The 27,408-nt window shown below is 44.4% G+C and overlaps 1 protein-coding gene across 1 annotated transcript in view; it reads right to left on the minus strand.

Moving 5' to 3' along the window:
• ptprt (protein tyrosine phosphatase receptor type T) overlaps positions 1 to 27,408 on the minus strand; it is a 1,095,010-nt gene that overhangs the window by 31,562 nt on the left and 1,036,040 nt on the right. The window lies entirely within an intron of this gene.

Consider the following 27,408-nt stretch of genomic DNA (forward strand, 5'->3'; position numbering starts at 1 on the left):
GATTCTGTCCATGAATTAGCAAAGAATAACATTCATAAAGTCACTGGATGAGATAAGTCCCTGTGTTTCTGGGTACTCATGAGAAGAAATCACAGCTGATACGAGCTGATATCCTGTCGCATTGTTCATGGGCAGTGGGCCCAAATTGCAGCTGTGATATTTAGCTGCTAAGATGGAACTTTATTCCTCTTAGGGGCTCCCTCTAGAAAAATGGTCTAAATGGGCACATTCTAATATCACTTAGACCATAAATGCTGTTTGATATTTCTATAGATTGGCAGTTACTTGTGAATCCATGCTCCTGCCTTTTCTTGGTTATCAAGGTCAGAATCCCAACAGGAAGCAACTGGTTTTCTTTTATATTTTGGACTGATGATTACTTGCCATCTTACGTGGTGTTGCTGGTCTCATCGTATTAATCACAGACTTCTATCAGTCTCCAACCATATCCCCCTTCCACATTCCAACCCTATCTCCTTCTGTATCCACCCCTGAAAAAACTATCCCTCAATTCACTTTCAAAATCCCAACTGCCTAACCTTTGGACCTCCATTCGCCAGAAAATTCTGCAGCTAGTAATTTGCTCAATTTCACGCTCTGCTCCACCTTTGATGCCCTAGTCTTCAATAAAAAGATCAGTCTCTCTCACCCTGGCTGTACCCCCTGGTATGGCCCTCATTTCTGCTCCGTTACGGCCAAGGGATGCAGTCTTGAAAAGATATGATGGACAACTGGCTTAGCCATCCATCGCCAGATCTGGCTGGACCACATAAAGCGCTATTGGGTCCTGCTTTTGTCTGCTAAAACTGTTCACTATTCCAGCATCACCCTGGAATGCAAAGAAAATGCCCAGTCTCTTTTTTCTACTGCAAACTGTCTTCTTAAACTGCTCTCCCCATCTCTTCCACCCTCACCTCCAACAATAAGTGTGAGGAGCTCATGGACTTCCTTACTACTAAGATTGAGACCATCCAATCAGCTTCCTCTGCAGCATCATTCCCTTTCATTAACCCACGGGCCCAAATCTCCTCCAAACTTCCCCCCAGCCCTGGCCCTGAACTCGCATCTTTCTCTAGTTTTTCTCCTATCACCCCTCATGCCCTCTCAGGGTTCATCTTGACCATGAGACCTGCCTTCTGCTCCCTATTCCCACCGAACTGCTGATCACCCAACCTCCCCTCCTGATTGCCATGTTAGCCCATATTGTTAATGGTTCTCCCTCTTCAGTGTTGTTCTTTTCTCCTTTAAATCTGCTGTCATCATCCCCCACCTCAAAAAACAACACTTGACCCCACAGTCCTTGCAAACTACCATCCCATCTTCAACCTCTCTTTTCTCTCCAAAATCCTTGAATGTGTTGGCACCTCCCAAATCCCTGCCCATCTTTCTTGGAACTCTATATTTGAATCCCTCCAATCAGGTTTCTGCCCCTGCCACAGTACCAAAGCAGCACTTATCAAGGTCACAAATGACATCCCATGTGACTGCGACAAAGGTAAACAACCCCTCCTCATCCTTGTTGACCTGTGCAGCCTTTGACACGGTTGACCACACCATCCTCCTCCAACGCCTCTCCACTGTCGTCCAGCCGGATGAGACTGCTCTCACCTGGTTCCATTCTTATCGATCTAATTATAGCCAGAATATCACTTGTAATGGCTTCTCTTCCTGCAGCAGTACCACTACCTCTGGTATCCTCCCAAGGATCTGTACTTGGCCCCCTCCTATTTCTCATTCACATTCTGCCCCTCAGCGATATCATCTGAAGGCACAGTGTTAGTTTTCACATGTACACTAATGACACCCAGCTCTACTTCACCACCACCTTTCTCAACTCCTCCATTGTTGCTAAATTGGAGACTGCTTCTCCAACATCCAGTCCTGGATGAACAGGAATTTTCTTCAATTAAAAAATGGGAAGACTGAAGCCATTGTTTTCTGTCCGCACTCCAAACTCCATTCCCTAGCTACTGACTCCATCCCTCTCCCTAGCAATTGTCGGACACAAAACTAGTCTGATATATTTGATCGCTGAGGTCATATTTGACCCTGAGCTGAGCTACTGACCACATACTTGCGCCATCACAAAGACTGCCTACTTCCACCTCCGTACCATCAACTGACTTCACCCCATCTCAGCTCAGCTGCTTCTGAAACCCTCATTCATGCCTTTGTTACCACTAGACTTGACTATTCCAATAGACTCCTAGCTCGCCTCCCACATTCTACCCTCCATAAACTTGAGGTCATCCAAAGCTCTGCTGCCCGTGTTTTAACTCATTCCAAGTTCTGTTCACAGCCTACATTGGCTCCCGGCCAAGCAACACCTTGATTTTAAAATTTTCATCCTTGTTTTCAAAACCCTCCGTGGCTTCGCGCCTCCCTATCTCTGTAATCTCCTCCAGACCCACAGCCCTCTGAGATATCGCACTCATCGAATTCTGACTTCTTGAGTATCCTCGATTTTAATCACTCCATCATTGGCGGCTGTGCCTTCAGTTGTACATGACCTAAGCTCTGGAATTCCCTCCCTGCAGTTCTCCGCCTCTCTACCTTGCTTTCCTGCTTTAAGACACTCCTTTAAACCTACCTTTTTGACCAAGTTTTTGGTCATCTGACCTAATATCTCCTCATGTGGCTGGGTGTCATTTTTTTTATAATGTAAATTTTTCTTGCTGGCTAAAGTAGAATAGATGCACAATACATGCAAGACCTTTGTAAGCATAACATAGATTATAACAAATAGTATGGAGGAGGTAAACCAGTAAACTACTGGGCTATCATTCAAAGGAATGACTTTGAGATTAGCTATCTCTCAGTTGGGAGTGATCATCATAGGGAACCTAGTTTTCAAGATGCACCCTCCATAAGCACTGCTCCTATTAAGAATACTGGAGCATGGATTCACCCAGCAGATGTCCTTCCGACATGGTTAGGCCTTTATTCTTCAATATTTCTGGCTTACGTTAGTTTCTTCCTTCACTAGTTGTAAAGTTTGAATGCAAACCTAACCAATCAAAAACATTCACTTTCCGAAGGTTAATTTTAGAGTTTGGATAAATAATGTTGCCAAAAATCTGCCTCCACATCCTAACTTATACTGAGTTCCACTCAATCATCACCTCTCTGCTTGCGATCTACATTGGTTCTTGTTCCAGCTGCAATTTTAAAATTCTCATCCGTGTGTTCAAATCCCTCCATGGCCTCATCCCTCCATATCTTTGTAACCTCCTCCAGCCTTACGACCCTTTGAGGTCTCTCTGTTCCTCCCCAATTGCACATCCCCAATTTCCTTCACTCCACCATTGGTGGCCGTACCTTCAGCTGCCGAGGCTTTAAGCTCTGAAATTGCCTTCCTAAACCTCTCCACCTCTCTAACTCTCCTCCTTTAAGTTGCTGCTATCACTTTCATCAAACTTATGGTCACCTGGCCGAATATCTCTTTCAGTGGCTTGGTGTCAAATTTTGTTTGATATAGCTCCTATGAGGTGCTTTGGAATGTTTTACTATGTTAAAAGCACTAGGTAAATGTAAGTTGTTGTGAAGCACCTACTGACTCTTATTCTATAAAGGCCACTGAATCTACAGCACAGAAAAATGTAAATAATTCCCATAGGAGCAGCCAAATTGAATATTAAACAGTGTAATAGGGTATTTATAAGTTTGAAGTTTACTTAAGATCTGCTCCTGGTATAGAGCTTTGCTTTACAGGGGTCCAGATTGGAGAATCACTGGAAATAATCACCAGAAAATAGGGAGTGCTACAAATTTGGCACACTGATCTTCACACCCGATGCTCTGATCTCTCCTCCCACGTAGCAAGAGTCTGCATTTTGAGCTTTACGATACACAATTTAAGGACTTGCATTTATATAGCACCATTCTCAACCTCAGAACATCCCAATAAAAGCAAAATACTGCGGATGCTGGAAATCTGAAATAAAAACAAGAAATGCTGGAACCACTCAGCAGGTCTGGCAGCATCTGTGGAAAGAGAAGCAGAGTTAACGTTTCGGGTCAGTGACCCTTCTTTGGAACTTCCGAAGAAGGGTCACTGACCTGAAACGTTAACTCTGCTTCTCTTTCCACAGATGCTGCCAGACCTGCTGAGTGGTTTCAGAACATCCCGAAGTGCTTTAGTCAATTACTTATTATTAAAGTGTAATTACTTTTGAACATTTACAGTAAATTTGCATTCACTGCATGAGCCGCAACTTGTTCCATAAATTGCCAACTCTCTGTGAAAAGAAACTTCCCCTAACATCTAACTTATTTCTATGAGAACAAAATTTATATACATGTCTCCCAATTCTCCCTAACCAATCTAACTCAAATATCCTATTCATGGCAACTAAATTTAATCTATTCATTACTTTAAAGAACTCAGTCAAATGTCTTCGATGCCTACTTCTTTCTGGGTAAAAGGCCCCAGCTCTTTGAGCCTATCATGGGAAATAAAGGTCTTTAAACCATGTATCAATTTTGTGGCCTTTCCTTTTTTGGAGCCTCTATATCACTCATCATCTGACGAGAATAAATCTGTAAACAGTATTCTAGATGAGACCTAACCAAAGTCTTATACAAGGAGAACGTAGCATTTTAAAAAATATTTTATCGTTCTTGAAATACATCCTAATATGCTATTTACTGTTGCTATAACCTTGCGCCACCGATTGTGAATCTTCAGCAATTCATATACTACAAAACTCAGGTTGTACTACCAAAACAGCATGATGATTGCAACTCCGCATGGTATACACATGCTTGCATTAGTCCTACCCACATGCATAACATTACCTTTATCTGTATCAAATGCCATTGCTTTGTAATCTATTTTTCTCATCTAGGGTCCTAACCCCCACACAAATCTTTGTACCTTCCTAGAACTTGTGGACCAGTCCCTCAGCACCTTCATCCAGATCATTGATAAAGATGAAGAGCAGTGGGCCAAACACAGAATTACAGCCATAAATAACAACTACCTGTCAATGAAAATGTAACCACGTTCTTATCGACCCCAGCATCTGCCTGCTATGCCCACAGGACTCTCACAGATTAAGTAGCCTATTGTGTGGTAATATCAATTGGGCTACCTACATTCAACCACCCATTTACTTCCTCAAAAAATAGAACCAGGTTAGTAAGACATGATCTTTTCCAGAAGTCATATTGAGTGTCTCTAATAACCCTTTTCTGCCAAGGTGGTCATATAATAGCTCTCTAATGAGTCCTTGCATATAACTGAAGTTAAACTAACAAGCTTGTAATTTCCTGGTGCTGGCATATAGCTCTTTTTAAACATTGGCACAATATATGCATCCCGTTAGTGGTGCCAACTCTAGACTAAGGGAATGGTTAACTATATAAGCAAGTAGCTCACTAAGCACAGTTTCCATTTACTTGAGCATCCTTTATGTTCACTGACCTTTTGACACTTTCAACTTTAGTGTCAACGGTATAAATTATTATTGGTAACCCAAAGGTTAAATTTATACCATCTTAATTTACAAAAGAGCCGAATGGAAGAGTAAAAGCAGCTGATTGGAGACAAGTTAATCATTCCTCTTTTGTAACCAATTAATGACCTATTACTGGCTTAAATGAGCTCTCAAATTAAAATAGCTCTGAGCCTTGAACAGCTAAAATGAAGTAAATTAAAGTCAATTAAATTCAAAACGTAGTAAACTAAATAAATTAAAATGTTAGAGTTTATGTTCTAATTACTCCTGCTGGAGTTAAACTACATTCTTCTGGCCTTTCTCAGAATAAGGAGAATAAGGGGTCCACCATTTAGGACTGAGATGAGGAGAACCTTGTTCACACAGAGGGCTGTGAATGTTTGGAATTCTCCCCCCAAGAGAGCTGTTGAGACTCAATCATTGGGTATATTCAAGACAGAAATTGATAGATTTTTGGGTGCTGTGGGAATTACCGGATATGGAGATAATGCGGGAAGGTGGAATTGAGGTAGAGGATCAGCCATTAATCTTATTGAAAGGTGGAGTAGGCTTAAGGGCTGAATGGTCTACTCCTGTTCCTATTTATTATGTTCTTATGCTCTCCTTCCATTTGCCTCATATAGCTCTTCACCCTCTCTACAGCTCTTTCCAAGCTGATTTACATATATAGTCATCAGGTTCCATTCATGTTATTTTAAAACTAGTTTTCAGAACTAAAATTTGTTACCTTAAAACTGAAAGGTCTCAATTTTTCACATTTAAAAATCGTTCAGATTAATTTAGTACTTGAAGTTAAAGTGATAGTTTAATCTTTGTGTTTCTGATGACTGTGTTAAACTGCTTGAGATTTACTGCTGTCAAATGTCTTAACATCAAAATCATTTCAATTATGTTGCTCAGATGCCTTATTTGAGAATTATTGTTCCAGTTTTGTTACTTCTAACTCAATTTCCCAGAACTTTGTAGGACAGCTTAGGGGTAGTTAGGTTTTAATTCAGGTAGCCAAGGTAATTAAAGAAAGCTGAATGTTCAATATATGGGGCTGAATTTTTGATACGAAGGCAGGAAATAGGAGCCGGGTTTGTTTTCCAGTCAGAAAGCCACCTCTGGTGGGAAACTAATTAAAGTCCTGATTTTCATATGGGGAAGCCCTTAATTGCTATGGAGATGGGTTTCCTGTCCAATTAGGGCCAGTGGGAATGAAGGCGGGTCAGATCTAGTGCAGTGTGGTGTCTTGTGCAGAGGATGGAGGAGTCCATTCAGCTCATGTGTGGACCATGGCTCAGGGCTATGAGCGCATGAGCTCTTCCATTGCAAGAGTGGCCAATCTCTTGGCGTGCCATATGCAGCTGCTCTCTGAGTGGATGCAGGTACTGCACACTGACATTCACAGGATCCATGGGACTCTGGGTAGCATGGATCAGTCAGTGGTGCTGGTGATACAGAGACCCTTGGAGGAGATGTTGGCTGCACCCTAGCTGGTGCCCTCCGCCAGGCATGAGGCACACCTGGCAAGGCTGAGGATGTCATGGAAGACAATGAATGCGCTACCCAGACAGGGCGCCCTCTACATCCATGGCCTCCTTGGCCCCACCGACTGAGGGATCATTGGTGCAGCAGGACCAAATAATAGAGGCTGCCCCTGCAAAGATGCAAGTGTAGCAATGTCTGAGATGCCAAGGGCACCTCCACAACAAGGACAACTGCCACATACACCTTAACCAAGACGAGTAAGCAGGTGCCTCCACCTCCTCCGAGGCCACGAGGGGAGCACCGCATAGGATTGGCTGAGTGCAGAGACTACCTCATCACGCATAGCACTAAGTAGGTCAATGGGTGTCTTCCTACTGTCTCTTTAAACTGATTTCATCTCTGTACACTTTATAAATGATGACATGTTAAGGCACCTGTCTTGGACACTTTTATTGCTGCTGTGACAGAAAAAGTAGTTTGAGGTGGTGGAAGACATAATGGGATCCTCCACGGTGAGGGCAAAACCTCTGGGCAGAGGTGCTTCCATCATTGGCAGTAAGTGATTAGATGTTCCAGGCTGCGTCTTCCATGCATGTGTTAGCGCAGGTATCTCAGACTCCCTTCCATGCTATGCCCCTCAACCTGGGACAGAGGGGCCCAGTTGCAACTTTACTGACTCAGGAGATCCCTGACATTCATGGCATCCTCACGAGCCCTTCGCACCCCAAGCCATGCCGGCCACTTCGGCATGCAGCAGAGACACCTCTCTGTTCAGCATCCATCTCCATTTCCTCCTCCTCTCTCACCTCCTTCTCCTCCTCTGATGAACTGTCTCCTTCCAGGACCTCACCATCTTCAAGGTCCACACCTCTCTGGAGGGCCATGTTATGAGAATGCAGCAGACCACCACAATGACTGAGTACCTCACAGGAGGGTATTAGAGGGCACCATCCAACTGGTCTAGGCACCAGAATCTTCAGAAGCCCAATGGCCTGATCAATGGCTGGTCCTAGTGAGTAGGTGGCTGTGGTTGTATGGCCTCTGTGCCTCTGACTGGGGCTCCCATTAAGGGGTGAGTAGCCATGTATTCAAAGGATATCCCTTGTCCCCTAGGACCACTTTGGGGTTGGAGTGACGATCTGAAGCAGCCTGGACTGACAGGGGATGAAGAAGTCATGGCAGTTGCCAGGGAAATGAGCCCACATATGGAGGAAGCTCTTGTTGTGGTCGCAGATGAGTTGAATGTCGAGGGAGTGGAAGTCCTTCCTGTTGTTGAATCTCACTGAGCAGTCAATGGGTGTGCTAATGGACACATGCGTCCAATCGATGATGCTTTGTACCTGGGGGAATCCAGTTGAAGGTAGCTAAACCCAATGCCCTCTGTCCCTGTGAGACCATGTCTGTCGAGAAATTAATGTACTGTCTAGCTCTGGTAAAGAGAGCATCAGTGACCTGCGAGATGCAGTGGTGTGCTGCCGCTTGCGAGATGCCACTCAGATCCACAGCTGATCTTTGGAAGCAGCCAGCAGCAAAGAAGTTCAAGGCCACAGTGACTTTGAGGGCCACTGGCATCCCTGTGTTTCTATATACTTAGAGACTTGGACAACTTACAGCAGGCAGGCACCTCAAAGCACTGGAGAGGTACCACCAGAGGTATCTCTGCAAGATCCTTCAATTACGGTGACAAGAAAGGCAGTCCAACAGCAATGTCCTCTCCCAAACCAACCTGCCCAGCATCAGGGCACTAATGACCCAAAACCAGCTCTGCTGGGCAGGAGATGTCGTTCACATGCCTGACACCAGACTCCTGAAGCAGCTGTTCCATTCAGAACTTGTTTGTGGAATGAGACTCCAAAGACAACCGAAACACTTTAGAGATGTCCTTAAAGCATTCCTGAAGAGATCAAACATCCTGTCGATTTGTGGGAGTGGCTTGTGACCATCCTAGATGGAGAAAGCTAATTCGCGAAGGCATCATACACCTCGAGGGACTTCGGAACATGCGGAGGTGAAATCAAGGTGTTGGAGGGAGTGCCCAAACCTCCAAACTACTCATCTACCTGAACCTTTAAGCACCACCTGCCCCTCAGGTGGCAGAGTCTGCAGATCACCCATTGGCCTTATCAGCCATCTCAGAATCAATCAAACCAGAGTGGAAGCAAGTTATCCTCGATCCTGAGGGACTGCCTAAGAGAAAGAGAAGATGGCAGCCAGTACTAAAAGGTGCAAGGTCTTTGGCGACGAAGTCACAGATGTCTGTGACCATGTGTCTGGAGAGACACAGTCTCCTGCGGCATTGGGTCACGGTCAACTCCAGGTAGCTCAGTCTTTGATGGTAGATCCTACGCTGAAAGCATGGTCTCTGTGTCCTACCTGCCCCTCTTTCCTCACCGGTGCCTTCCTGCTGCTTGAGGTTCCACCCATCCTGTGGAGGGTGTCAAAACTGGGCCCAAAATCTGAGAGCTGTGCCCCGATTGCCAGTTGCAGCCTTCCTTTTGGGCAGGTGGCTGTCCCCCTTTGCCCTGCTGACCCTCTTATGGGGCCAGGGTGATGCCCTGAGACAGCCATGACTGGCTCTCACTCTTGACCCACCTCCCTTCAGCTGATCTGTCACAGAAGGTGTATGCAACACGTGTGCTCTTAATGAGCTTTCAAACTGATTTAATTGGCCTCAGTTGGGAGGAGAGCAGGATTCCTGTCCCGTTCTCCCTCCATCTTGGCGAATTGTGCTGGCACCGGGAATGGCGTCCTGCAACTGACACGCCAGCCAGGCCCAGTATTTTCAGAGCCCCCTGCTCCATCTCCATTCCCTCCTTCAGGGAGGTCCTGAAAATTCAGCCCACGATCTCTTCTTTATGCTGTTTTGAATTACCAATAACCTATAATGGCTGCCTCCCAGCACTTTCAAAATCAAGAAGAAAATTGGCTCTAGCTGTATGCTAGAGGTGTGCAAAGGAAACCTGATCCAAGTCTGAATGCTGGACCCGGAAGCCCGACCCGACCCGAACCCGACACATGCCGTCGGATCCCGTCGGGGTCAGGTCGGGTAACAGGCCTTTACCCATGCACTGATGTAAAGGCCTGCCACCCGACCCGACCCCGATGGGTCCCGACGACATGTGTCGGGTTCAGGTCGGGTGGGGTTGGAATTCCGGTTCGGGACTTTGGGCTCGTGTTAGGTTTCCTTTGCACACCTCTACTGTATGCCACATGGAGAGTGTCGCAGGCCATAAGTGAGCGAACCATTTAATTAGTCACTCTGTCTCCAGAGGTTTGTGTGCCGGTGTGAATTATGTTATATACTACCCAACATCATATATGATCAGTTTAAATAATATAGGTGCTATCTGAAGATATATGTGTATTCTAATATAGGGGGCAGTTTATGTGCTGCAGGAAATGGGTGGGTGATAGGCAGAGCTAATGTGACAGCTGCCCAGAGGATTCAACACGGGAAACGTGCCATTTTTCAGGTTGCTTCACATTACGAACTGGCAAATCAATATTTTGGGGGCAGGAAATCAGACAGTACTGCAAATTGTCAAGGGTCTGCAGCAGCAGAAGCTGAAATTTTTAATTGGGAACAGAGAAAAGCAACATTGTGGAGCAGCAAGTGGCAAGTTGCAGAAGATTTCAAATTCAAATGGAAAAACAAACAACTGTCAGAAAAATGTATCCTAAAGTTACACCTAGCTATAGCTGACAGCAGCTGAGGATCCCTTTATGTATCATTCCAAATCACTGCTACCATCCATGATTACTGGGTTGAGAACTGGAACTGGTGGTAGCTGTGTGATGCAAATGGCGCCCTGCCTATTTTTGATGTGAGCTCTGGCAGACAGGATTCATGTCGGAAAAGAAAAGGAAGACGCATTTACATAGCGCCTTTCACAACCACCAGACTTTAAAACCGATGAAGTACTTTTTGAAGTGTAACTGCTGTTGTCATATAGGAAACACGGAAGCCAATTTTCACACAGCAAACTCTCACAATCAGCAATGTGATAATGACCAGATGATCTGTTTTTATGATGTTGATTGGGGGATAAATATTGACCAGGAATAACTCCCCCTACTCTTCCTTGAAGGAGTGTCATAGGATCTTTTATATCCATCTGAGCAAGCAGCAGGGGGCCTTGGTTTAAGGCCTCATCTGAAAGATAGCAGCTCTGACAATGCAGTACTCCCTCAGTACTGCACTGGAGTGTCAGCCTTGATTTTTGTGCTCAAGCCCTGGAGTTGGACTTGAACCCAGAACTTTATGTGTTCGAGAGAACAGTGACACAAACTGAGCCACAGCTAACAGCTAGTAAACTAGATTGGACTTTTAAGCAGGGATAAGTGGGTGGGACTAGCAACTGCTTCATTTTGAGTCCACTAGCACCCTGTTTTGGAGAGGCAGTGGAGTGGTGACAAGCTAAAAAAAAATACTCCCATAAACCTTTCATATGCTAAACGTCTAAATTTCAGTTCAAAGTGTCTCGAGATGAAATTGAAAAGAAAATTGGGAAGAAACTAGGAATTCAATTGATAAGATGTTCAGAGGTATTTCTTTTTCCCCAGAGATGCAACAAAGAGGCAGGTATTGATCTAGATTCACAACACAACACAATAAATGAAAGCAGCTGATCCACTTACCAACTTAAATCATGAAAAGGTTACATTTAATGTTCAGGGAATGCAGGGAGATTGGAACAAAGTAAAAAAAAGTGCAGTGCCAACCAGAGCAGAATGAGAAAGTGAAATGAAGGATCACTAAAGCTAAGAGTTGGGAAACATAGTTTTCTGTCACCAGAAAGCAGCATTGATGACAGTGAGGTGAGCTGCTCTGGGACTCAGGAGTACTGACTGATCAGAGAAGACAGCAGTGAGCGGTGTTCTGAATGCACAATAAATATGCTGCTCTAACCCCCATATTCCACTGAACAAAGATTAAAAGTCCCCAAAGGAAAGATGGAAGAGTAGGGACTATAATTGGAATGTTCTATAATATATAGTCATAGCAAGAGCAGATGTTATAGATGGAAATGTGTCAGTTTGTATAGGTCCCTGCTGTTTTCTATGGAATTAGCAAATTTTCATAAATTGTAATGATGTATAGATTCTTTTCCATCACAAAAGCCTCATTTGATTTTGAACTAGTCATGTAAAACAGTAACACACTGCTTCTCTTCGAATGTTTAAGAAATAATGCATCGAGTCACGAATGAAAGTTGAGGTAAGAATAATATCTCAAAATCATTGCACATGCTTGTTTATAATTTCTATTCAGATCTGGCTGGTGTAGTGTTATCAGGTGCTTTGCTTAGCTAGCAGTGGTATCATAGTCATCACTGACAGCTGGCAGCTCTGTAATAAGCCACTGATGACTACCAAAGCAACATACATGCTTATAAATGATTGATGGCAACACTATGGCCGGAATCTTCCCAGCCCCATGGAGAGAGCTTTGGAGGTGGGAGGCATGGAATTTTAGAAATGAAAGCGCAGGCCGGCTCCCTGACGTGTTCCCGCCTCCTCGCACTTTCCCCGGAGGCAGGCGCGCACCAGCAAAGGCAGGCAGATAGTTCAGTCAATTAGTAAGGCAATTAGCAGGCATTTTGTGAGTGGACTGCAATCTTGCTGGCATTGTGTGAGCCTCCCGCTGTGTCCTCACCCTGGCAAGAGAAGGCGGCAGCACAGCAGGAGGTGGAGGCTGTGTTACATATGATTGAGATTTAAATGATACCAGCAGAAAAAGGCAAGGCTGCTGTCATCCCAACTCGCAGCCTTGCCATTGAGTGTGGAATTCATAGAGACAGATGTCTTCGATTGCCATGAGCCTCATGATGTCTCAGCTGTTCCGCTGATGCTGATGGAGGCTTTGGTACTTCCCTGCTGCTCGGACCTCAGTAATGCTCACACTGGTCCCTTGCAGTGGGCCATGTTGTCCTGAGCTCCCCCTTCCTGAACCCGCTTGCTGTCCCTAATTGTACACCAAATGCGGAGGCAGCCTGTTAATTGGTCGCCTCCCATAAAAGTAAGCCAATGGGCGCTACCGAAAAGCGTGGGCCCGAGACCCGGAAATGGTTCAGACATCAGATTCCCTATGAAATGAGGAAAAACGTCTTCATGCAGCAAGAGGAATGCGATGCCTGAGAATATGGTGGAGGCAGGTTCAATCGAGGCCTTCAAAAGGGAATTAGACTGTTATCTGAAAAGGAAGAATATGCAGGGTTATGGGGAGAAGGCGAGGGAATGGCATTAGGTGAATTGCTCATTCAGAGAGCTGGTTTCAAAAGGCCTGAACCATTTTCAGTTTGGGCCTCATTTAAATGCTGCTGTTAACCTATGGGCGCCAAATAGGTGGTGGTAGGTGGCCTGGCGGGCTAATCACCCATTTACAGGCACGCCTGAAAATTGTATCAAGCAGCCCCTGAGTGTCAATGGGTGGCTGTGATGGTGCCACCCCTTCCTCCCAGTGCTCTGCAGGTTTTTGACTGCTTGCTGGCTACCTTTTAGGCAAGAAGCAGTAGCTGGTAGTTGAAACTAATCTCTCATGTATTTATTGCTGCCATTTATTCGACATAGCCTGGACAAACGTATCAGTTAAGTAAAATGTTGAAATTTGGTACTGCCACTAGAGATTAAACATGTTACAGCAATTACAGGCTGTTCTGATGAGATGTCAATGGCCTGAAACATTGAACAGGATTTTACTGGCAGCAACAAAGTCCTGATGTCTTGACTGAAAGTAGGTGTGTGGCCACTCAGCCTTGGGATCGGGGGTGGGGATGGAGCAGGGGTGGGGGACATTGTGGGAATGTGATATTCTCGGGGCCGTCCAATTAACGTTGGGTCGGCATGGGTGCCGGATGGTTAGGAGGCGCGGGCAGGAAGAAGTACTGGCTCAGGCAAGGCTACTGCTATCTTTAGAAAGCAGCCAGCAGTACCTTTCAAGGCAGAAAACCTGGAGGGAACAGCAGGGAGCCCTGAAAACTGCAGCGAGCAGTAGGGCAGCACAGTGGCGCAGTGGTTAGCACCGCAGCCTCACAGCTCCAGCGACCCGGGTTCAGTTCTGGGTACTGCCTGTGCGGAGTTTGCAAGTTCTCCCTGTGACCGCGTGGGTTTCTGCCGGTTTCCTCCCACAGCCAAAGACTTGCAAGTTGATAGGTAAATTGGCCATTCTAAATTGCCCCTAGTGTAGGTAGGTGGTAGGAGAATGGTGGGGATGTGGTAGGGAATATGGGGTTAATGTAGGATTAGTATAAAATGGGTGGTTGTTGGTTGGCACAGACTCAGTGGGCCAAAGGGTTTCAGTGCTGTATCTCTAAATAGATAGTAACATGGCAGAAGGCAGGGAAAGGCTGCCACCGAGGTTCACTGGTGCTCCTCCAGGCTGTACAGGCTCAGAGGGAAGTCTTGACAGCAGGAGAAGACCAGCTCATCAAACTAAATAGGCATGGAGAGAGATAGCAGAGGAGGTAAGCAGCTGTAGCTGCAGTTTCAGAAAAGGATCAATGACTTGATGCAATCTGCAAGGTGAGTGCCATGCATAATAAGTAAGCTTGCAGTGTTAAATATGACTAAGTATGAGATTGGAGAAAGGGGTGTCCACCCAGTTACCAGCAATGCCCAGGCATCAGCATTGGCTGTCAGATGCAAGTTAGCCTCTCTTTGGAGGACACAGGTCAGGCAGAGTTCAGGAGGCAGCCCTGTATCACCATGATGGACAGCTAGGCTGCCACCAACATAGGCAGTGTGTGTCTTTTAAGCATCTGTGCTTAGGTTTCTCAAAGATGTAAGTTGCCATCTCTTCATTGGATAGCCCTTAACACCCAGTATCCAGCCTTGAACGTGTGCAGGGGGGCTGGAAAGGTCGGGTACCTGGAACTGCCTTAGTTTGAAGGTGTTGTGACAGCTTCCCAGGAACCTTGCACACACCTGAAGGATCCATTTGCGGTGGTTGCAGAGCAGTTGTACATTTAGTGAGTGGAAGCCCTTCGTGTTTATGAAGGTTGCTTGCTGGTCTGTGGGAGCCTTGATGGTCACGCGTGCAGTCAATGATATCCTACACCTGGGGGAACATAGGAGCAGGAGTATGCCATTCAGCCCATCGAGACTGCTCCGCCATTCAATACGATCATGGCTGATCATGCACTTCAATGCCTTTTTCCCACACTCACCCCATATCCGTTTATGTCATTGGCATTTAGAAATCTGTCAATCTCTACTTTAAACATACTCAATGACTGAGCTTCCACAGCCGTCTGGGGTAGAGAATTCCAAAGATTCACAACCCTCTGAGTAAAGAAATTTCTCCTCATCTCTGTCCTAAGTGGCTTCCCCTTTATTTTGAAATTGGGTCCCCTGGTTCTAAACTCCCCAACCAGGGGAAACATCTTACCTGCATCTATCATGTCTATCCCTTTCAGTGTTTCGTAGGTTTCAATGAGATCACCTCTCATTCTTCAAAACCCTAGAGAATACAGGTCCAGTTTCCCCAATCTCTCTTCATAGGACAGTCCCGCCATCCCAGGAACAAGTCTGGTGAACCTTCGTTGCACTCCCTCTATGGCAATAATATCCTTTCTAAGGTAAGGAGACCAAAACTGCACACAGTACTCCAGTTGCGGTCTAACCAAGATTCTATACAATTGAAGCAAGACTTCACTACTCCTGTACTCAAATCCTCTTGCAATAATGGCTAACATACCATTAGCCTTCCTAATTGCTTGCTGCACCTGCATGTTAGCTTTCAGTGACTTTATTGACGAGGACACCCAGGTCCCTTTGCACATCTACACTTCCTAATCTCTTACCATTTAAGAAATACTCTACACATCTATTCCTCCTACCAAAATGGATAACCTCACATTTTTCCACATTATATTCTATCTGCCACGTTCTTGCCCACTCACTAAGTCTGTCCAAATCGCCTTGAAGCTGCTTTGCATCTTCCTCACAACATACATTCCCACCTAGTTTTCTGTCATCTGCGAACTTGGAAATATTACTTTTGGTCCCCACATCCAAATCATTGATATATATTATGGACAGCTGGGGCCCAAGTACTGATCCTTGCAGTACCCCACTAGTCACAGCCTGCCAAGGCACGAATGATCTGTTTATTCCTACTCTCTGTTTTCTGCCTGTTAACCAATCCTTAATCCATGCCAGTATATTACCTCCTATCCCATGTGCTTTAATATTGCTAACCAACCTCCTCTTATCAAAAGTCTTCTGAAAATTCAAGTATACCATGTCCACCAAATCCCCTTTATCAATTCTGTTAGTAACATCCTCAAAAAGCGGCAACAGGTTTGTCAAACATGATTTCCCATTCATAAATCCATTTTGACTATGCCCAATCAGATCATTATTATCCAAGTGTCCATTTATCACATCCTTTAGAATAGATTCTAACATTTTCAGCAATTTCTCTGCAGACTTTTATATCATCAAATGTTCAACTATTTCTGATGTTCACATCCATATGAGTGTTTCAGTCTGAAACCCAAATGTGCTGATGACAGAAAGAAAGGTAGCAATTTAAGCAGTGTAGACGTAAGCCTAAAATTACAAAGGGATAATGATAGATTAAGTCAATGGGCAAAACGATGACAAATGGATTTCGATGTTGGAAAATGTGAGGCTATCCACTGTGGACCTAAAAGAGATAGAACAGAGTACTTTGGAAATGGTGACAGACTAGAAACAGTGGAAGTCCAAAGAGACTTGGGGGTCCATGTACACAGATCATGAAAATGTCATAAACAGGTACAGAATATATCAGAAAGGCGAATAGAATGCTGACCTTTATATTGAGAGGGTTAGAATACAAGAGGATAGAAGTCATGCTTCAGTGATACAAAACCCTGTTTAGACCACAACTGGACTATTGTGAACAGTTCTTTGCATCACAGCTTAGGAAGGATATATTGGCCTTGGTGAGAGTGCAGCGTAGATTTACCAGAATGATACCTGTACTCCATGGGATAAATTCCGAGCAGACATTACACAAACTAAGGTTGTATTCCCTGTAATTTAGAAGGTTAAAGGATGATTTAAGCAAGTTGTCACAACATTAAGGGGAACAGATAGGGTAGATAGAGTGAGTCTATTTCTGCTGTTTGGGGACTCGAGGATGAGCAGCTATAGTCTAAAAATTAGAGTCAGACATTCAGGAGTGAAATTAGGAAACACTTGTACACAAAAAGGGTGGTAGAATTTTGTAACGGTCTTCAGCAAACAGCAATTGATGCTAGATTAATTGGTAATTTCAAATCTGCGATTGATAGATTTTTGTTAGCTAAAGGTGTTCAGGGATATCGGGCAAAGTTGGGGATATGAAGTTAGGTCACAGATCAGTCATGATCCCATTGAATGGCTGAAGGGAATAAATAGTCTTCTCCTGCTCCTAGGGGCTGGATTTTACCTTAGGTGGACGGGTATTCGCCACCAATGTAAAAGTCGGTGGCGAACCCACTTCCGCCTAGCCCGGGGATCCGTCCCGTATTTTACGGGCCCCCGGGCATTAATTGTCCTGAGGCGGGACCTCCACCCACTTGAGGGAGGAGGTCCCGCCTCAGTGAGCTGCCAGACAATCAGCGGGCCGGCAGCTCTTAGTCCCAGCAGCACCACCGGGAGCGGTGCCACTGCTGGAACTGCAGGCCAGCTGACAACCATGGAGCCTGGAGATGAGGTAAGTTGGGCTTGCCTCACCAGGGGGATCGGTCCTTCCCTGGTGAGGCTGGAGTGGTCGTTTGGGGAGAGGGGGGGGGCGTCTTGGGTCCTGGGGGTGGTTTCTGAGGCTGGGGCGGCCTTCAAACGGGCACCTTGTGCCCGACTGCCATGCCCCCCCCCCGGGGCGCAGAAAGGCCAGCAGCTATCGCTGGGCGGTCTTTTATGTCCCCAGCATGCCCGCTTGCCATGGGTAAAATACCCGTGGAGGCAGGCAAGGGCCCTTAAGTGGCTGTTAAGTGGTCACTTAAGGGCCCTGATTGTCCTCGGGCGGGCGGGCCATTCCCCGCCGTAAAGTTGACCGGAGGTGGGAGCGGGGCAGGTAGGCCTCCCACTCAATTTTACCCCGCCCCTGCGCCACCATCCCACTCGCTGGGGCAGCGTAAAATTCAGCCCGATGTTTCTCCCATTTCTACAAGGTTGGAGAAAAAAACCATAATTAAATTAACAGAAACTGATAAACAAAATGATTTGAGCTCATTGGTGCACTTGTTATACAGTGTGCACTTTTTGGGGGCAGGCACAAATAAAACAAGAGGAGAAGAAACAACAGAAAAAATACCAAAATAGGGGACTGACAGACAGGGTGAGAAACAGAAGGGGAAGAAATGGGGCAGAATTAAAAACAAATGATTGTATTCCATCGAATGTTAGTCAGCAGTTGAGAAGGGTTGGATAGATTCTAGGAACACCTACCAAACATACTGCTGAGTGCAGAACTTGCCTGTGCAAAACATTTACCAGATTGCCATTATGCTGCCACCTCTTATTTCTTGCTGCTGAGTTATCTTTATCATAGAACCATACAGCACAGAAGGGGGCCATTCGATCCCTCATGCCTTTGAAAGAGGTATCCAATTAGTCCACTTCTCTGCTCTTTTCCCATAGCCCTGCAATTTCTTCCTTTTCAAATGTATAACCAAGTACTTATTGTGGAGAATGAGACACTGTTCAAAGAAAGGAATTGATTCACTTCTAATGAAATGTGCTATTGGGTTTAGAGATGCTTCAGTTCAATGTCAAGCTAGGATTTAAGATGTGCATACACAGGACATGAAATTTGGATTTGCAGCACTGCTGGAGATGACACAACGAAAGCTGATCTCCCTCCTGGGGGTGTGCACTAGACGGCTAGTCTCTCCTAGCACGGACCTTGCAGCCCACCATCTTGAGAAGGATGTTTGCATGGCCGACCCATGTGAGTGCCTGAAACAACTGAACTGGTGATATCATGACATCACACCACACCATCTGATGTGACACCCATTTTCCAAATTCGGACCACGCAGGTCCATTCAACGAATTTGCACATCACTCTCCAAACATCAAGCGTTCATCTGTATAGGGGCCCAGCACTAGTGTTACTTAAGGGCAGGCACCCACTTGCAGATAAGGTAATTTTGAAAAATTTCTGCTATTGCAAAGTGTCTGAAAGTACTTGAAGCTGTTATTGGAGGTGTTGTAGTGTGTTCCTGGATCCTGGGAGTGTTGCTGCATCCTCAGAGAAGGCAGAGGAGTAGGTGACATGTCCACACAAAGGCTGCAACAGGAAAGGGGGCTGCAGTTGCAGTGCCTCTGGATCTGCAGCATGATAGGGAGATAGAGCAGAAGCTGTGGAGAGGGCAATCTCTGCATGATGCCCTCTGTCAACTTGGAGCCGGACTCCTCCATGCTCCTTGACAGTGACAGGAGGCTGTCTGCGCACCTTGGTGTGCATACCATTAACGTTCTACTGTATACCACCCCATTGAAGTCTTCATCTCAGTTCCCTGTGGCAGAACTCATCAGCGACCTTGCCCTCTGTTGGGTTGGCACACAAACCATCCATTAGCTCTGGCTTGGCTGCAGCCCACTCGTGCTGGTTACTCACGTGCTTTCAGACACTTTGCAATAGCAGAAGTTCTTCAAAATTACCTTACCTGCAATTTGTGTGCCTGGACCCCTGTACAGCTGAAAGAGATCTGTGGTGACAATATCTGCAGCTTGCTCACCATGTCATATGACATGATGAGGGTGAGCTGGGAATTGAGAAGGGGCATAAGGCAGGAATATACCATCATCCTAAATGTTCTCAGTGACACTGGATGCCATGGGCTCTGCCACAGCCAGCCCCATGATACGGGAAACCAACTCTTCCATAGGGCTCAGGAGATGCAGACATCCTTGTCCCCTGCTGGATCTGCACTGCTCCCTTCTATTGTGGGCCACCTTGTCCTCCAAGAGAGAGGTAAGAATGACAATAATGGTGCAGCACTGTGTTTGGCTGAAGAGTCTGCCACAGTTGAATATTTGCAGGTATGTGGAAGCAGCAAAAGGTGGGTATGAGGCTGGCATCATTGGTGGGTAAGGGTGCATCTGGATGTTGTGTCAGTCCTGACTGCTAGGGACTGCTGTTGGATGAGTGATGGGAGTGTGGTACATTGAGCAGTGTGAGAGGTTGGTGGTGTGGTGGATAGGAGATATCATGTGAAGATGCATTCACAGATGTTGATCACCACATGAGGTCATTTGATTTCTTGTGGCACCCTTGCCAGGTCTGTGGGTCCAGATGCCAGGAATTGATCTCCCTGGCCACCGGCTTCAAGTCCCCTCTTTGGGTTGTCCTTGAGGGCCTCCTGTCCCGTCTCTTTGGCCTCCTTATCTCGAAAGACAATGGATAAGCGCCTGGAGGTGGTCAGTGGTTTGTGAAGCAGCGCCTGGAGTGGCTATAAAGGCCAATTCTAGAGTGACAGGCTCTTCCACAGGTGCTGCAGAGAAATTTGTTTGTCGGGGCTGTTACACAGTTGGCTCTCCCCTTTCGCCTCTGTCTTTTTTCCTGCCAACTACTAAGTCTCTTCGACTCGCCACACTTCAGCCACACTTTATGGCTGCCCGCCTGTTCCCCTGTGGAACCCTGGCATCTCTCCTCCTGTTTATCTCCATTACTAATGCCTCCAGCTTCCCATCCCTGACCCTAGAACACTCTCTCTGCCCTAGTGTTCCATTTTCTTTGTTTAGAATTGTAGCTATAGCATTCAGCAACAGCCTCTTCTCATTCAGTGCAGCCTCCCTTTAAGAGGGACAGATTGCCTTTAAGAACAGAAGGCCGGCAGCACCATGTGCTATTAGCAAATGCTGTTGAGTGCAGAGGCAGCTGGCAGAGTGGCAGATGCTTGACCCTACTCTGTAATCATGGAAATGAGATGGCAGCACCAAATTTGCATTGGATGAGTAATGGAGGTGTGGTGCATTGAGCAGCACATGAAGTTGGTGGTGTGATGGATAGGAGATGTCATGTGAAGATAGATTGACGGCAATGTCTGATGCAATTTCTGAGGCCAATGAATTGTCTTCTTGAGGCTGTGTTCCTGCCACCATAATCTGAGTGAGGACAGCATGACTGCTTTCCCAATTTGCATTTTAATTATATTTCCCCCACCTTTTCTCCTGGCTTGTGCTCTCTTTGGTTCCTGACTCAGAGCCATATGGTATTTCCAACAGAGAAGGCAGATAAATGGCCTGCTGTCAAGTGATTGCCTATACTCGTGTCAATCCAATTGCTAAGTGGTGCGATTGAGAACTCCTGGTGTGAGAAAATGTGCCTGCAAACTCAGATCTTGCCACTGCATGACTAATTAATGAATGCACACACTTTGCTGTTGAGTCAAGTTAAGATGAATTATCCTTTTTTTGGTATTTGCAATCAATTATATCACCTTTAAAGTAATGGGGCTAGTTGATTTTGAAACTCCTGTTGCTTTCTCATCACATCTTGATACATATAATCTTTCCAGTTGGTCACTGTTTTTAAAATAAATTGACTGTTTCATATACTGATGTGAGTCACTACTGCTCGGCATGGGTCATGCTCTAATTATCCAATTATTATCCTAATTTTGAATGTAGGATTCATTCTTTTGGTCAACCTCCACAGAATCCAAAAATAAGCTCTGTAACGAAAGTAAAACTTGTGTATGTGTTAATACTTTGAGCTGCCTTAACTGAAATGATTGAAGAATGCCAGCCAGATCTGCTTTAATATGCTTTGTCATTCTAAAGCAAAGCTGCAGATTTTGCTTTTCACCAGTGCCTGCTGACAATCTGCCTCCAACCAGGATTACCCCAAGGAACGCACAGAATACCGGGACTGTGAAGTCGATGACTGCACACACGACAAGCATAAAAATGTAATACTGACCTTGGAATGTGAAGAGTTCAAAATCCGCTGGCAAGATTACAGTAAGGGAAATGCAAACTACATGTTTGTTGTGGTTGAACTGTATTTTGGCAAGATGCTTTCAGTCTGAATATGGTTTTATACATAGTAAATGGGCATGGGATAAAGAAAGTGCCCAAATAAATTGTCCCAAAGTGCCACCGGAGCTTCTTAGGGCATCCAACTCACTGGCAAAACTAAGGCTGCAGAGAAACCAGGAATTAAATGATCTATCTACTTGATGTCTCTCTTTGTTATTTCTCAGTCAGTATTTATTTCACTATGCGTGGCATTGAAATGCTGTTGTCATCCTGAGTTTCACAACACCAATTCAGAAGCTTGAAATCAAAACAGCTAAAAGTCTATTTTTTTCTTTTGTTTTAAAGAGTAGAGGGGAGCATGGGATACTTTAAAAAAAAATTTTTTTATTTTGAGATACAGCACTGAAACAGGCCCTTCGGCCCACCCAGTCTGTGCTGACCATCAACCACCCATTTACACTAATCCTACACTAACCCCATACTCCTACCACATCCCCACCTGTCCCTATATTTCTCTACCACCTACCTATACTCGGGGCAATTTATAATGGCCAATTTACCTATCAACCTGCAAGTCTTTGGCTGTGGGAGGAAACCGGAGTACCCGGCGAAAACCCACGCAGACACAGGGAGAACTTGCAAACTCCACACAAGCAGTACCCAGAATTGAACCTGGGTCGCTGGAGCTGTGAGGCTGCGGTGCTAACCACTGCGCCGCTGTGCCACCCACTTTCTATGACTATAATCATCAGTTCAATTTTAGGATTTAATTAATAAATGGAAAATCCTGCAGGCTGCAAACTGGTGCATGACCATTTTCACAATATATGTTCCCATTGCACTTATGCATCAGGTGCACTGTAGCTTAACATGTAAGATTTATTTCTCTCACTGCAATAAAAAAAATACTTGAAATACACAGCAAATTTTTCAGCATTCTTACTGACAGAGGATCTCCACCCAAAACATTACCCTCTTTCATATATTGATGGACCTTCTGTGCATTTCCTACATTTTTGGTTTTATTTCATTTTCCAGCATTTACACTTTGTTTTCTTTTGTATCTTGTGATACAGTTTGTTCCTGGATAAGCAAGAAAGTTCATACAATTTTGGTGAGCTTCCGGGGATCTGTTTTCAGTGGTTCTGTGGCATTTAATTGGCTTATACAGATGTCTTGGTGAAAGAAAGCTTGGATTTGGATAATAGAAAGGAAAGCCAGGAAAGGAAAGCGATGAAAACAGAGATTAGAAGCGCTAAGGAAAAGAAAACAACAACAAAACTTTCCACGGACATAGTAATAAAATAAAAGGTAGAATGGCAGTGATGAAGGAGGCATGCCTGCAGTAGTGAGTGAGGAAATGGCAGAGATACTAATTAAGTACTTTGCCTCAATTTTCACAGAGGAGATGGATTTTGAGATTGTGGAACCACCAGAAGTGGATGTAAAACATTTGATGGAATTTATTATTCAAAATGAGATGATACTAAAGTTATTAAAAGATTATTGAAACATTAGCTCATTAAATCACTAAGATATCATGATTTGCAACAAACAGATGGTCAGAGGGCAGACATCAAAGAGTGGGGGTAAAAGGAAATTTCTTAGATTGGAAAGATGTTGTGAGTGGTGTTCCACAGGAGACAGTGTTGGACTCACTCCAATTTAGCATACATATGAATAATCTGGATTTAGGAATTAAGAAAGCAAAATTGAAATTTGATGATACATTAAATTGGGAGTATGACAAATTGTGAAATGGATAATGAAAATCTACAGGGGAATCAATAAGGATGGGCAGACAGGTGGCAGCTGCATGCATTCTGACTAGTATCCTTTGGAAGTGAGGATAGGAATATTAAGTACACCTTAAACGGTAAGATTTTAAATGGACTAGAGGAGTTGACTTTGGTGTGCAGATAAACAAGTTGTTAAATGTAGCAAAATAACCCTAAGTCCATATAAAGAAAAACATAATTCTTGGTTTTATATCTAGAGGCTTCGAACTCAAAATGAGATAACGTTAAATTTCTACAAGATCTTAGTTAAGCTGCCCATGGAGCATTGTGTACAGTTCTGGGTGCTCAATTATAGGATAGATATAAAAGCAATGGAAAAAGTGCAACGTGGATTCATTAGGATGTTACTATGGATGATGAGCTACCATAATGAAGAAAGACTTGAGAGGTTAATAGGGCTTTTCTTCACTTGAGCTGAGGAGGTGAATGGGTGACGTGTAGAAGCCTTAAAGATTATGAAGGCTTATTATAAAATAACAGGCGATGGATTCTTTCCACTGGTTGGCAAAATGGCATAAGTAACATAATTACTTAAATAATTAAAGGAGAAGTTAGAAAAACATCTTTACACAGAGGATGACTAGAATGTAGAATTCTTTGTCACAAAGCTCTGTTGAAGAATAATTCATAGATTATAAAAATGAATTTGTTGCTTGACCAGGAGAAATATTGACAGTATAGGAAGTAAGTAGAAAAATGGGGTTATATGGAGAAAAATACTGACATTGATGTGCTAAACTTAATGGTCTATTTTTGTACTATTTCATTGCATTACTCTTTCGTGTCTACTGCAGTTGAAATTCAGACATAAGTAATTAACGACTTGATTTTTAGAGAACAGAAATAACTGGTTTTCAATAGCTGAATGTGACTGTCGGATAGGATCATAGCCTCCTGATTAAATTTAATTATTCACAGTCTGGACCAGCATTGGGATTACCTGACCTAAAGAATTACAATTACTGTCCAATTGATATTAGCTCATCAGATCACCAAGACATAAACTGTTCTACAGCAATATCTGCAGTTTTACCAATGTCCAGTCTTGGTACATTTTCAGGAATATATTTGCTTTACTTGTAAGACACAGTGATTATTTGTCAATAGATCTATCCAGTTACTTTGATACCTCCAGATTGTTCCAATATCGGTGTTACATATCAGTTTGAATGTACAGATCACCATGAATGATCAGCTGACCTCCTCCAATCCAGCAAGATACATCTGACTCTAGATTTACACGAAATAGGAAGGGGGATTTTCTGAGTATGCACTTTTTAGGGCAATGTACATCAGATATTTTGGAATGCACTACCTACAAAACATCTTGAACTGCTGTTTACTTTCACATATAAAGTTGCTCTAAAATCTTAAAGTTATTTCTTTTCATTCAATCTTGGATCACAAAGAACCTTTATAATAAATTCAAAAGTCGAACTTTACTTGGGGTGGGGTGAGGGGAGGTGGTGGGTGGTGGTGGACTGTGTCAGTTGTATTACAGTAAACTTTTAACATAGGCACATTAAACCTGGCATCAGGTCAAATAAAGGCGCTCATTTAGCAATCTGGAACATCATCTATAGCCATACAGGTATCCCTTACTGTCATATTATGTAATTCCAATTTATTGTGGATTGTTTGCATAAACCTGTACGTTAGTTTGGAATGCAGACACCATTCCTTCCCTTTTACCTCAGGTTCTACAGAACAGACGGGATACTGTTCAACCTACGTTGCCTTCAATCCAAAACCAAAATCACTCCAACCTCAATCGTTGAGCTTCAATATGCAGATGATGCTTGCGTGTGCACTCACTCTGAACCAGAGCTCCAGATCACTGTTGACACCTTCTCCGAAGCATACAAGAAAATAGGTCTTTCACCAAACACACTGTTACGACAGAGGCAGGAGGTGTCACAACATATATTTAAATTTTTTTCTACTTACCGATAGTGTCAATCGTAGACAATAATTTTATCCCAGAACATATCACACCAACCAGGTTTCTTTAATAAACAACAAAATTATCAGTTTATTATAAAACAAGTCTTAACCAGTAATGAAACAAAGCATAAACACACAGATTGAAATATAAAAGTTTCCTTTTTACCTTAGCCCCTCACACACATACATACATCGGTTAACTGGAAAAATAAAGGAATTTCTGTTTTTAGACCTCCATTACACTCAAAAAACCCCACTTGTGATGAATACTTACTCATTCTTGAAGAAACAGCAGATGAAGTATGTTGTGTTCCAAAACTAGCAAACAGTCTGGCCTCCGAGTACATGTAGACAGGTCACTGGGATCTTTTAGAACAGTTCTATTCAGGTGGTGTGAATCAATTTAGCAGGCTTTTCTTCAAAGACAGGATACCAGATGAGTTGACACAGTGGACTTCTCAAGGTCTTTTAGAGAGGTGCTGGAAAGCTGAGCTGATTGTGCTCTTCTCTCTTTCCTTGGAATTCTCTTCTCTCCTTAGAAGTTCTCTTCATTTTTATACCGTTCAACTCTAACTCAAAGCAATTCAAAAGCGAAACCAACAACAGGAGGTCAACCTTTTGGCCTCCATCAATCTTGACCTGTCACTTCTTAGTAAACAACTTCTCCAGGTGTCCAAATTTCTCTGTTGTTTACTGAGCTGGAGGTTAGGTGGTTTCCCAGAAAGGATTGTTGTTTTTGCTGGAAGTTAGATGGTTTCCTGGAAACGTTTGTTTTTCTCACAAGACCTCTCCGTGCCCCTTTTAAAAAACATTTCCAGGGACTGTTTTTCAAAGTCAAGTGGCCTTTACATGACTCCCTTTGAAAACTCCAAAGTTTAACATTTCTTCAATACCTCTTCACATTTGATTTGGGCTGAAGGCAAAAATGAATCCTCAAAAAATATATTTAACAAAGCATAGAGGCACTTTTGTAACAACTCATAAAATGAAGGTTCTCTTCCAACCAGCTCCCACAGCACAACACTTCCCCCCAACAATCAAGATTAATGGCAAGATCCTGGAAAATGTGGACCATTTTCCAAATCTTGGGAACCTCCTCTCAAAGGCAGACATAGACGACGAGGTTCATCATCGCCTCCAATGTGCCAGCTCAGTTTTTGACTGACTGAGAAAGACAATATTTGAGGATCAGGATCTCAAACCCGAGACTAAGATCATGGTTTACCAGGCAGCAGTGATCCCTGCACTTCTATAAGCTTTGGGGACTTGGACAACCTACAACAGGCACCTCAGAGCACTGGAGAAGTAACACCAGAGGTGCCTCCATAAGATCCTCCAAATAGGTGGCAAGAAAGGCAGTCCAACAGCAGCGTCCTCTCCCAGCCAACCTGCCCAATATCGGGGGGCTAATCACCCAAAACCAGCTCCGCTGGGCGGGTCATGTCGTTTGCATGCCTGGCACCAGACTCCGAAGCAGCTGTTCTACTCAGAACTTGGTTACAGCAGGAGACTCCTGGGAGGACAGCGGAAACGCTTTGGAGATGTCCTCAAAACATCCCTGAAGAGATCCAACATCCCCATGGAATCGTGGGATCCCTGGCTTGTGACCGTCCTAGATAGAGAAAGCTCATTCGGGAAGGCAATATACACCTCGAGGGTCTTCTCAGGAACATGCGGAGGCGAAGTCGATGTGTCAGAGGAAGCGCACAAACCTCCAAACTACTCATCTACCTGACCCGTCAAGCACCACTTGCCTCTCTTGTGGCAAAGTCTGC

The sequence above is a fragment of the Heterodontus francisci genome, chromosome 16, assembly GCF_036365525.1.
Source record: "Heterodontus francisci isolate sHetFra1 chromosome 16, sHetFra1.hap1, whole genome shotgun sequence".
Classification (NCBI taxonomy): Eukaryota; Metazoa; Chordata; class Chondrichthyes; order Heterodontiformes; family Heterodontidae; genus Heterodontus; species Heterodontus francisci.